General features: G+C 45.0%; 1 long non-coding RNA gene across 1 annotated transcript in view; it reads right to left on the reverse strand.

The window, feature by feature from the left end:
- Positions 1–13,246, reverse strand: part of LOC141084216 (uncharacterized) — an 87,172-nt gene that overhangs the window by 15,293 nt on the left and 58,633 nt on the right. Inside the window, exon 2 of the long non-coding RNA XR_012230955.1 lies at positions 1,240–2,714. This is a non-coding gene — a long non-coding RNA (uncharacterized lncRNA). The remainder of the gene's footprint in view (positions 1–1,239; positions 2,715–13,246) is intronic.

Raw genomic sequence — 13,246 nt, forward strand, 5'->3', positions numbered from 1 at the left:
GAATGAATGGAATCTGCAGCGGCGCACTGCGCATGCGCCCGCCATTTTCCAAGATGGCGGCGCCCATGGTCCGGGACCGCGGGACACCAGGAGCGACAGCGGCACTCGGAAGGTACCAGGGGGTGGGAGAGGAGGTGATCGGAAGCTGGGGGGAGCAGAGGGAAGGCGGGGGGAGCAGATGATGACAGTCATTCAGTGGCAGGGGGGCCGATCACTGGTGGGGGGGTCGGATCAGTGTCTCCAGCCATGCCCGATGCTACTGCAGCATCGGCCATGGTCGGATTCTAATATTTCATCAAATTTCATTGATGAAATATTACTATCGCTCTGATTGGCTTTCACTTTTAACAGCCAATCTGAGCGATCATAGCCACTTGGGGCGAAGCCACACCCCCTGTGGTGAAGTACAAAGGCCCCTGTGTGTGCGGGTTGGGTGACCTTTCAGTGACCCCAGTCACCCGACCTGCAGGAGGGTAATTGATTCATGACTCCACATAGGCATCACTGGTCGTATTGGCACGACTTTTCATGACGCCTACGTGGCGTCATTGGTCGGGAAGGGGTTAAATAATATGCATTTTATTGCATGAAATACGTATTTGATACAATAGAAAAGCAGAACTTAATATTTGGTACAAAAACCTCTGTTTGCAATTACAGAGGTCAGGCATTTCCTGTAGATTCTGTTTCTCTCAGTTGAAGTGTACCTATGATTAAAAATTTCAGACCTCTCGATTCTTTGTAGGCGGGAATCAACATTGTATCAAATAAATACTTTCCCCACTGTATAATTTTAGCTAGAAATAAAACAAACTTTGCATAAATCAATAGTACAGATGGCAAATATAAAGTTTGTAAAATATGTTATTAGATAGCTTTACTTTGAATTTCCAATCTCACGCTTTTCTTAGGGTACAGCTCACTAAATGCTTCACAGGCTATGAAGAGGGGAGGAGGGAGGGAGCAAGTTTGTTGTGTATCATACTCTAGGAACAAAGAAACTGATAACAGAGCTAATAACTTGATGCTTTGGCTTCTATACCTATACAAGTCCTCATATAAGTCCTCATCAATCCTGTTGCTGTATTTTCTATGTATATTGTATAAAAGCTAGCTTCCCAAAAGTATATGAGCTCAAAGAAAAAACAAACAAGCATACAGAGAGAACATACAGTATACTGGACTATTGATTTATGCACAGTTTATTGAAAGTTTAAATATGCTTTAAGAAGTAATTACCTTAATCTTGTTATCCTGTTCACTCTAGCAATTCTTCTGAGATGAGTGCAGGCCTTCCTTCTTTCTGAGTGTGTTTACTTTGTACCCTTGTGTGTAGAGGAGGAGCTTCACTGGTGCTGGAGTGCAGCACTGACTTATCTCAGCTAAGAAAAAGCCCAGATCCTCAGGCTACATTCACACCATGGGCGTAGCCAGGATCAAACCTGGGGGGGGCAGAACCTCATACTGCACACCTCAGCTACTGCAGAACCTCATACTGCACACCCCTACACTTGAAAATAAAGCCTGCACCTTAAGAAGATGTGGTGATGAATGCAGTCTATTTATTCCAACTATCAATTGATGTTGATGTGTTACTCAAGACGAGCAATGCCTGTCCTGGGCGTCCTTTTGGGCAGCTATGAGCTGTACCTGACTGGTGGTAAAAAAAGTAGTGTTAGTCTGTGTGCTACGCGGCTTTCATTCTTTTAGGTACAGATAAGATATGTATAGATAGATAGACAGATAGAGCAGATTTCTAATCTGCTTTTGCTATTGAAAACATTATCTATGAGCTCAAAAACCTTTCAGGTGATGCGGTTTTTTAAGAAGCTGATCTGCTTTTGCAGCTGAAAAACGTATAGTCAAAACGCTGTATGTGAATGTAGCCTTAGATCAGGAATAGAACAGCCATTTATAGGACATTTCAAAACTTTCCCAAATTCCTATGAAAAAATATTCAGCACATTCTGCATTGAACTACTGTACCCAATTTATTATATATATTTTAGGAGTCGGTCCATTTTATACCGACTCCACCAAAATGAGCACCGACTCCGACTCCACAGCCCTGCTATAGAAAAAAGTTGTTCAGGTAACCTTTCTGATATGGATTCTGATCCTAAGAAATGTGACTAGGTTCTTTAAAGGGTCAATATCGACTTTTAGGATTACTACCTCCAATAGGTAGTACTACAGTTCTAGTATTCTCCCTGTCTGAAGAGGCTATAGGCATTATTATGATTCGATAACTAGGTTGAGTGTGTGGAGTGCTGGAGACACCATTTCCATGGTTCTCTATGTAACATTACTCACAAAGTGATTCATCAGATAGCTTGAACTCAACTGCAGGAGGCACTTGTGAAAATTCCAGAAGGTTTATTTTCCAGCTGAATTCTTGTAATTATGTACTATTACAGTAAGTAAAAATAACCTATTCTGAACCAGTGCTGCAGACACTTGGGCTTCTTAACATGGCTGACATATATAATGAGCAAGAAGAAGGGAGGGGTTACTGACTTCAGAGTCACATGAAGAGATGGAGAGCAATTTCTAAAAGGGGCAAGCCCTATTGGTAGGGGGAATAACAACAACTCAATGATAATACAATACTGACTGTATGATTCCTAAATCTTGGAACATGATATCTTTAGATTTCAAGATAATTCCATTTTGACGTGATGTCTTCCTGTGATGTCCACCTCCATTCTTGGGACCTGAAAGGCAAAGAAGAAATAAATATGCAACAACAAAACTGTAAACAACTGTAAAGTCCAATTGATGTTTGGTGGCCTGTAGTTCACAACAGTACTAGGATAATAAAAGTCAAATCGGAAACCCATATTCGGATTGGGGAAGCCGCAACACTCCAAACAGTTCCACCACCCCAATACTCCAAGTGAAGAATGTTTGAAGATCTAACACAGCTGGAGGTATGTGCGGTGTCCAGCAGTAGTGTCTTACTTCAAGTGATAGCCTTGTTTGGCAGAAGCAGAACAAGTTCAGTGACAGGTGTGAGGCAGCGACCGGTGTCACAGGTAGGGGTCGCTGTTTGTTCTCCACAGGGTGCGCACGGAGGCTTATTGAGGCCATAAGGGGACATTGCAGTTGCAGGCATAGTTATGGTTGCAATGATGATGCAGTGACCGTTGTCACAGGTAGGGGGTCACTGTGTGTACTCCCCAGGATGTGCATGGAGGCGTATGAAGGCCATAGAAGTGCATGGTGGTCACGGGCGTAACTATGATTACAATGCAGACTAAAATAATGAAAATAAGTGCTAGTCTTGGACATGCTAGTGTCCAAAGCAGATGTAGGGAAAACCTGCTCTGGTATGTTGTGTTGTGAAACAGACTGCAGGACGGTAGTCTTGCAGTCCGTTTCATTCCAGGCCCAGGTTTTCCATGTGGCTGAAGGCCACAGGTTCCTTTGTTAAAAGCCCTGCAGGAAAGGGTATGGGTGTGTCAGGTTGAGTGACAGTGTCAGACTGGTGTTGGGAGGAGTAAAGAGCAGGAGGCTCTGCAACGCTCCACCTGTGTGTAAGGCAACACAGGCCAGTGGAGCCCAGCAGCCAAGGCAGCTGAATAGCTTGGCAGCCGCAGCATACACAACAATGCAGTCACCTACGGTAATGGGTCTTGGAGCTGGACTGTCTTGTGCCTGGCGGTGAACCGGAGGTAGACTGTCCTGTGCCCGAAGGAGGACTAGCGTGTTTAGTGACTGTAAACTGGAGGATATGGTTCCAGGCTGTGAACTGGAGGATATCATGGACTGTGTAATGCTGTGAATAGAACATTGATACGGTGGTACAGTTGCCAATGGCAACAAGTCAAAAGTCCAGCGTGTTTAGTGACTGTAAACGGAAGGATGCTGTGTAGTATGTAGTGCGGTGAAATAGACACTAATACTATGCACGGAGATTATATGCACTTGTGTGAATTTGGACATTTAATGCTTTGAAGAATCACATTAAAGAAGCTTTGTGTTTGAACTTTGTGGGCAAAGGAAAACTCGTGCTGAGCCACCTTTCGTCACCTTAACTTTCAAGTCTTCCCTTCGCTGCTAGGCATAACCTTGGTGATAAGACCCAAGTGTCCCTGCTGCCCCTCCCTCCTGATCACACCTGACTTGTTTGATGTACATTTGAGCTGTTATAAATTCAGACCCATTGGTCTGTCTAGACCCTGGTCTGTCATTCCAAGGATGTCATTTTAAGGATAACAATTGAAATATGCCTGAAATGAGCCAGAAGTGACCAGAAATTACGCCAAAACTCTGTTTAACCCCTATTTTGACCTTAATGACCAGGACATTTTTTGCAATTCTGACCAGTGTCCCTTTATGAGGTAATAACTCAGGAACGCTTCAACGGATCCTAGCAATTCTGAGATTGTTTTTTCGTGACATATTGAGCTTCATGTTAATAGTAAATTTAGGTCAATAATTTTTGATTTGTGAAAAAAAATGGAAATTTGGCAAAAATTTTGAAAATTTCGCAATTTTCAAATTTTGAATTTTTATTCTGTTAAACCAGAGAGGTATGTGACACAAAATAGTTACTAAATAACATTTCCCACATGTCCACTTTACATCAGCACAATTTTGGAAACAACATTTTTTTTGTTAGGGAGTTATAAGGGTTAAAAGTTGACAAGCGATTTTTCATTTTTACAACAAAATTTACAAAACCATTTTTTTAGGGACCACCTCACATTTGAAGTCACTTTGAGGGGTCTATATGGCAGAAAATACCCAAAAGTGACACCATTCTAAAAACTGCACCCCTCAAGCTACTCAAAACTACATTCAAAAAGATTATTAACCCTTCAGGTGCTTCACAGGAACTAAAGCAACGTGGAAGGAAAAAATGGACGTTTTAATTTTTCCAACAAAAATTTTCTTTTACCATCAATTTTTTCATTTTCCCGTGGGTAACAGGATAAAATAGATCATAAAATTTGTTTGGCAATTTCTCCTGAGTACATCGATACCTCATATGTGGTCATAAACCACTGTTTGGGCTCACGGCAGGGCTCAGAAGGGAAGCAGCGCCATTTGACTTTTTGAATGGAAAATATGCTGGAATATGTAGCGTTTGCCAAGTCGCGTTTAGAGAGCCCCTGTGCGCCTAAACATTGGCGCTCCCCCACAAGTGACCCCATTTTGTAAACTAGACCCTCCAAGGAACTTATCTAGATGCATAATGAGCAATTTGAACCCCCAGGTGCTTCACAAATTGATCCGTAAAAGAAAAAGTACGTTTTTTTTCACAAAAATTTTCTTTTAGCCTCAGTTTTTTCATTTTCACATGGGCAACAGGATCAAATGGATCATAAAATTTGTTGGGCAATTTCTCCTGAGTGCACCGATACCTCATATGTGGTCATAAACCACTGTTTGTGTGCGCGGAAGGGCTCAGAAGGGAAGGAGCGCCATTTGACTTTTTGAATGGAAAATATGCTGGAATATTTAGCGGTTGCCATGTCGCGTTTGGAGAGCCCCTGTGTGCATAAACATTGGAGCTCCCCCACAAGTGACCCCATTTTGGAAAATAGACCCTCCAAGGAACTTATCTAGATGCATAATGAGCAATTTGAACCCCCAGGTGCTTCACAAATTGATCCTTATAAAGAAAAGTACTTTTTTTCACAAAAATGTTCTTTTAGCCTCAGTTTTTTCATTTTCACATGGGCAACATGATAAAATGGATCCTAAAATTTGTTGGTCAATTTCTCCTGAGTACATCGATACCTCATATGTGGCCATAAACCACTGTTTGGGCGCACGGCAGGGCCCGGAAGGGAAGGAGCGCATTTGACTTTTTGAAGGGAAAATTAGCTCCAATCGTTAGCGGACATCATGTCATGTTTGGAGAGCCCCTGTGTGCCTAAACAGTGAAAAAACCCCACAAGTGACACTATTTTGGAAACTAGACCCCTTAAGGAACTTATCTAGATGTGTGGTGAGCACTCTGAACCCCCAATTGCTTTGCAGAAGTTTATAACGCAGAACCGTGAAAATAAAAAAAAAAAATTTCCCTTAAAAAATGATTTTTAGCCCACTATTTTTTATTTTCACAAGGGTAATAAGATAAATTGGACCCCAAAAGTAGTTGTCCAGTTTGTCCTGAGTACGCTGGTACCCCAATAAGTGGGGGGACCACTGTTTGGGCACACGTTGGGGCTCGGAATGGAAGTAGTGACATTTTGAAATGTTGACTTGATGGAATGGTCTGCGGGTGTCATGTTACGTTTGCAGAGCCCCTCATGTACCGAAACAGAGGAAACCCCCACAAATGACCCCATTTTGGAAACTAGACCCCCTAAGGAGCTTATCTAGATGTGTGGTGAGCACTCTGAACCCCCAAGTGCTTCACAGAAGTTTATAACGCAGAACCGTGAAAATAAAAAAAAAATTTTTTCCTCAAAAAATGATTTTTAGCCCACTATTTTTTATTTTCACAAGGGTAAGAAGATAAATTGGACCCCAAAATTTGTTGTCCAGTTTGTCCTGAGTACACTGGTACCCCATAAGTGGGGGGGGAACCACTGTTTGGGCACACGTTGGGACTCGGAAGGGAAGTATTGACGTTTTGAAATGTCGACTTAATGGAATGGTCTGCATATGTAATGTTACGTTTGCAGAGCCCCTGATGTACCTAAACAGTGGAAACCCCCCACAAGTGACCCCATTTTGGAAACTAGACCACCCAAGGAACTAATCTAGATGCGTGGTGAGCACGCTGAACCCCCAAGTGCTTCACAGAAGTTTATAATGCAGAGCCATGAAAATAAAAAATAATTTGAAAATGAAAATTATTTTTTTAGCCCTCAATTTTTAATTTTCCCAAGGGTACCAGGAGAAATTAGACCCCCAAAGTTCTTGTGCAATTTTTCCTGAGTACACTGACACCCCATATGGGTAAACCACTGTTTGGGCACACGTCGGGGCTCGGAATGGAGGCAGCACTATTTGACTTTTTGAACGCAAAATTGGCTGGAATAAATGGTGTTTGGAGACCCCCTGATGTGCCTAAACAGTGGAAACCCCTCAATTCTATCTCCAACCCTAACCCCAACACACCCCTAACCCTAATCCCAACCCTAATCATAACCCCAACACACCCCTAACCCTGATACCAACTCTAACCCTAATCACAAACCTAACCCTAATCCCAACCCACCCCTAACCCTAGCCCTATTTCTAACCCTAACCCTATTTCTAACCCTAATTGAAAAATAAAAATATTTTATTATTTGTCCCTATGGGGGGTGATAAGGGGGGTGGTGATTTACTTTTTTGTTTATTTTGATCACTGTGAGAGTTTATCACAGTGATCAAAATAAAAAAAAATGAATCTGCTGCTGGGAAATGCCGGCGGGCGCACTGCGCATTTTCCAAGATGGAGGCGCCCATGGACCGGGACGGTCAGACGGCGGGACACCGGGACGGTCAGACGGCGGGACACCGGGACGGCCAGGGGGGGTTAGTGAGTATCGTGGGGGGATCGGAAGGTGGGAGGGATCGGAGGGAAGGGGGAGTGGGCAGATTGTGACAGCGGCGGCCGATCGCCGTCAGTGGGTGGCGGCGCCCGATCGGTGCCGTCAGTCGGCGGGGGGGTTAACTTAGTGTCTCCAGCCATGTCCGATGCTATTTCAGCATCGGCCATGGTTGGATTGTAATATTTCATCAATTTTCATTGATGAAATATTACTATCGCTCTGATTGGCTGTTTCACTTTTAACAGCCAATCAGAGCGATCGTAGCAACGTGGGGGCGAAGCCACGCCCCCTGTGGTGAAGAACAAAGCCCCCTGTATCTGCGGGTCAGGTGACCTTTCAGTGACCCCGGTCACCCGACCCACAGGGGGGATTTAAAGTCATGACGCCACATAGGCATCACTGGTCAGATTGGCACCTGTTTTCATGACGCTTATGTGGTGTCATTGGTCGGGAAGGGGTTAAACATACAAAATTTCTTTCTGTTAGCTCTACACTTACTCTCACCATGCTGAAATATACTCTAATGGTTTTGCCTCCATTACTCCTGACTCTCCTTTGCTATCCACTGACCCCAGCACCCTCTAACCAAGTAATAATCTCTCTTTCCCTCTTGCCTCCCCACCTGACCTCCTCCGCTGACCTTCTCCTCAACTTCAGATGTCTCCTAATAACACACAAAACACGTCGCCCACTCTCCTCCTCCCACCTGCTCTGCCTCTCTCTGCTTCTCCTCACTGCTGGCGACATATCTCCCAATCCTGGACCCCCACAGCTCATACCTTCCATTATTACCCCCTTCTATCACCCCCAATCCAATAAAAACACCCAAAATCTTTCCACCTCAAATCCATGCCTTTGACGCCCACCACCCTGCTCCCTCTTTCTGGATCACTCTGGAATGCCCGCTCCGTCTGCAATAAACTCCATGTGATTCACAACCTCTTTACCTCTCACAATTTTTCCTTCCTTGGCCTCACTGAAACATGGCTGACACCCTCTGACACCGCCTCCCCTGCTGCAGTATGCTATGGTGGCCTCCACTTCATCCACACTCCTTGCCCTGGCAACAGACGGGACCGACCACTGCCTTCAGTGACCAATTCTCTAACTGGCTCCTTCACTTCCTCTCTGCTGACATTCCCACCATCATCATGGGTGACTTCAACATCCCCATTGACACCCACCAGTCAGCAGCTTCCAAACTCCTGTCCCTTACTTCTTCCATTGGACTTACTCAGTGGTCCTCCTCAGCCCCCCACACGGATGGACACACATTAGACCTGGTCTGCACCCGTCTCTGCTCCCTATCAAACTTCACAGCCTCCCCTCTCTCTCTATCTGACCACCATCTACTCACTTTCTCATCCCTGGCCTCTTCACCTGTCACCCATGTCCAGCAACAGGTGCACCCCTGCAGAAACCTTGCACATCTAGACACTCACACACTCTCTGACTCTATCCTACCACTGTCCTCCATATCCTCACTCCATGACACAGACACTGCCACTAGTTTCTACAATGCCACTCTTGCATCAGCTATCGACTCGGTTGCCTCTGTCATGCATAACTGAGTGCGACGAATCAATAGACAACCCTGGCACAATAACACCACTAAAAAGTTTCAGCAAGCATCCAGGATTGCTGAACGGCGCTAGAAGAAAACGCTTTCCCAAGACGACTTCACTGCACCCAAACAAGCAACACTTGCATTCAAATCAGCTCTCACCTCTGCTAAACAGGCCTACTTTACATCCCTTGTATCTTCCTTATCCCACAACCCTAAACAGTTGTTCAATACTTTTAACTCCCTCCTCCGCCCACCCCTGCCCCCTCCAACTTCCCCAATCTCTGCTGAGGACTTCACCATGCACTTCAAAAACAAGATAGACCAAACACGGCAAGTCTTTATTATTCACCCACCACAACCCCTTTGTATACCAGACCAATGCCCAAACCCCATAACCTACTTATCCAACATCACTGAAGGGGAGCCTGCTCACCTTCTCTCCAAATCACACCTCACCACTTGTGCACTTGACCCCGTCCCATCCCACCTCCTCCCCAACCTCGCCACCACTCTTATCCCATCTCTAACCCACCTCTTCAACCTATCACTAACTTCCGATACCTTCCCTTCTGCTTTCAAACATGCTACAATCACGCCTATCCTCAAAAAGCCAACCCTTGACCCAATTGCTATGTCCAGCTATTGCCCAATATCGCTACTCCCAACCATTCGCTTCCAAACTCCTGGAGCAGCACGTCCTCCACGTGGAACCTTCCTCCCATCTCTCATCTAACCTGCTCTTTGACAATCTACAATCTGGTTTCCCCCCCATCACTCCACTGAGACAGCCATGACCAAAATTACTAACGACCTACTTACAGCCAAAGCGAACGAACAATACTCTATACTCTTCCTTCTAGACCTGTCCTCTGCCTTCGACACAGTTGACCACTGCCTCCTACTACAGATCCTCTCTTCCTTTGGCATCAAAGACCTTGCCCTATCCTGGATCTCCTCATACCTCTCCAACCGCACATTCAGCGTCTCCCACTCCCACACTACCTCCTCATCCCACCCTCTCTCTGTTGGAGTCCCCCAAGGCTCTGTTCTAGGACCCCTACTCTTCTCAATCTATACACTTGGCCTAGGGCAACTCATAAAGTCCAACAGATTCCAGTACCACCTTTATGCCGGTGATACTCAGATCTACCTTTCTGGCCCAGACATCACCTCTCTGCTCTCCAAAATCCCGGAGTGTCTATCAGCCATATCCTCATTCTTCTCCTCCCAATTCCTCAAACTGAATGTGGACAAATCTGAACTGATCATCTTTCCCCCATCTCACAGATCTTCCTTACCTGACCTATCTATAAGAATTGATGACATCACGCTTTCCCCCGTACCAGAGGTCCACTGCCTCGGAGTAACCCTTGACTCTGCCCTGTCCTTCAAACCGCACATCCAAGTTCTCACCACCTCCTGCTGCCTCCATCTCAAAAATATTTCCAGAATCAGTCCCTTCCTCAAGCCTCACTTTACTAAAATGCTTGTGCATGCCCTCATCATCTCCCGTCTCGACTACTGCAACATCCTTTGCTGTGGCCTCCCTGCTAACACACTTGCCCCTCTCCAGTCCATCCTTAACTCTGCTGCCCGACTAATTCATCTCTCTCCTTGCTACTCCTCCGCTTCTCCCCTCTGTAAATCTCTTCACTGGCTCCCATTCCCTCAACGTATCCAATTCAAATTACTAATACTGACCTACAAGGCCATCTATAACCTGTCTCCTCCATATATCTCTGAATTAATCTCCCGATATCTTCCCTCATGTAATCTCCGATCCTCCCAAGACCTCCTTCTCTTCTCCACACTTATTCGCTTTTCACCCAACCGCCTCCAAGACGTCTCCCGAATAGCCCCCATCCTCTGGAATTCTTTGCCCCAACATGTCCGGCTATCAACCACACTCGGATCCTTCAGACGGAACCTGAAAACCCATCTCTTCAGGAAAGCCTGCAGCCTGCAATGATCCCCGCTGCCCCCTCACCACTACTGGAGCTACCGCCTCAACATCACTGGAGCTGCTGCAACCCCCCAACCTACTGTCTCCTTCCCCACCATCTTGTAGAATGTAAGCCCGAAAGGGCAGGGTCCTCTCTCCCCTCTATATCAGTCTGTGATTGTTAGTTTGTTTACTGTAAGTGATATCTGTAATTTGTATGTAACCCCTTCTCATGTACAGCACCATGGAATCAATGGCGCTATATAAATAAATATTAATAATAATAATTAGCCAGTCATTACAATGAACCTCTTTATCTTTAATAAGGACAAAATCTCCTTCTCAGACGTTGGGGCTTGAAGTCTGCCATTTGTGACAGCCTTAAAGCAAATGCAAGTATTCAGTCTCCCAGCGGTGCAAAAAAACACATTGGACAGGTGTTGTACTCGCTTACACTGGTGTCTGAACATGTCACTGTGGTAAAAATTCCCTGGAGGGATTATAGTAGCTTCAACCTTCATACCAGCAGATGACATGACTCCCGAAACCATCACTGATTGTAGAAACTTCACAGTAGACCTGAAGCAGCTTGGATTTTGTGCCTCTCCACCCTTTCTCCAGACTCTGGGACCTTGATTTCCGAAGTCTAGTGTGAAGTATCCACAATCAATGATGGGTTCGGGAACCATGTCATCTGTTGGTGTAGGTCCACTGTGTTTTATCAATTCAAGACCAAAGTCAGCACAGCCGTCTACCAGGAAATTTTAGAGCACTTTATGCTTCCCTCTACCGAGAAGCTTACTGGAGATGGAAATTTCATTCTCCAGCAGGAATTGGCACCTGTCCACACTGCCAAAAGTACCAATTCCTGGTTTAAAAACAATAGTATCATTGTGCTTGACTGTCGAGCAAACTAGTCTGACCTTAACCCCATAGAGAATCTATGAGTTATTGTCAAGAAGAAGATGAGAGACACCAGACTCAACAATGCAGATGAGCTGAAGGCTGCTATAAAAGCAACCTGGGCTTCCATAGCAACTCAGCGGTTCCACAGGCTGATCGCCTACATGCCACGCCGCATTGATGCAGTAATTGATACCAAAGAAGCCCTGACCAAGTATTGAGTGAATTTACTGAACATAAATTTCTGTAGGCCAACATTTTGGATTTTAAAATCATTTTTTCAAGATGGTGTTATAAAGTATTCTAATAATAATGACTTTTGGGTTTTCACTGGCTGTAAGCCATAATCATCAACATTAACAGAAATAAACACTTGAAATAGATCACTCTGTTTGTACTGACTCAATATGTTATGAATGAGTCACCGGAGGAGGAGGAGAAAACAAAAATACAAGCTGAGTCCAGAAAACCGGAGAGGTTGGTAGCTATCAGATTGCAGACCCCTGATCGTATTCACCACAACTAACAGTAGCCGTGGGGGGTTCCTACGGTGCCCTAGACCCCTCGTCACAGCCGGAGAACTACATAAGCCTAAAGAAAGAAAGGGGAAATCTAAACTGCCCCAGAGCAGACCCCAAAGCAATAGACAGCCCCCAACATGTATTGTCGGTGAAAAACAGATGAAAACACAAACACAGACAGAAAGACAGGCTGAGCAAACAATGGGGCCCAACTAACTAGATAGGACAGGATAGAAAAGATGCTGGCTGCAATCCGCAAAAAACCTACAAAAATGTCCCAACTGTCTGATAGTAAAAAAGGCCCTGAAGTCGCTAGACTTCAAAATCACTATATCAGCACTCAGGTATATTCTGAAAACAGAGCAAAGAGATCAACTGATCAGAGACAAAAATGGAATTCAGCCAGTCCCACCCAGGACTGGCTGAATACAAACACTAAGGAAACCAGACAAAATCTCATGGAATAATAGCAGGGCAAAAACTTAGCTTTTAGTAGACAGGAACTAAAACTGGATGCCAGAGCTCAGAGCAGAAAGGATCACCAGCAAACCCTGCAGGGCGTCGGCTGCCTTATATCCACTCAGAAATTCCAGATGTCCAATCACACTCCGCTTGTTCAGATGACAGATTCTTCCCATCCCAATCAATTTCACTACCTCTCTTCACCAGCAGAGGGAGTTCATCAGACATCAAAGGTGAAGGGGAAAATGAACTCACAACAGTAAATCCCCCTTGAGGAGGGGTCACCGAACCCTCATCCACGCCACCAGGGCGATCAGGATGGGCCCGATGAAATGCATGAACCAATCTTTTG

Source organism: Dendrobates tinctorius, unplaced genomic scaffold (assembly GCF_039654945.1).
Source record: "Dendrobates tinctorius isolate UK_male_01 unplaced genomic scaffold, ASM3965494v1 ptg000022l, whole genome shotgun sequence".
NCBI classification, from domain to species: Eukaryota; Metazoa; Chordata; class Amphibia; order Anura; family Dendrobatidae; genus Dendrobates; species Dendrobates tinctorius.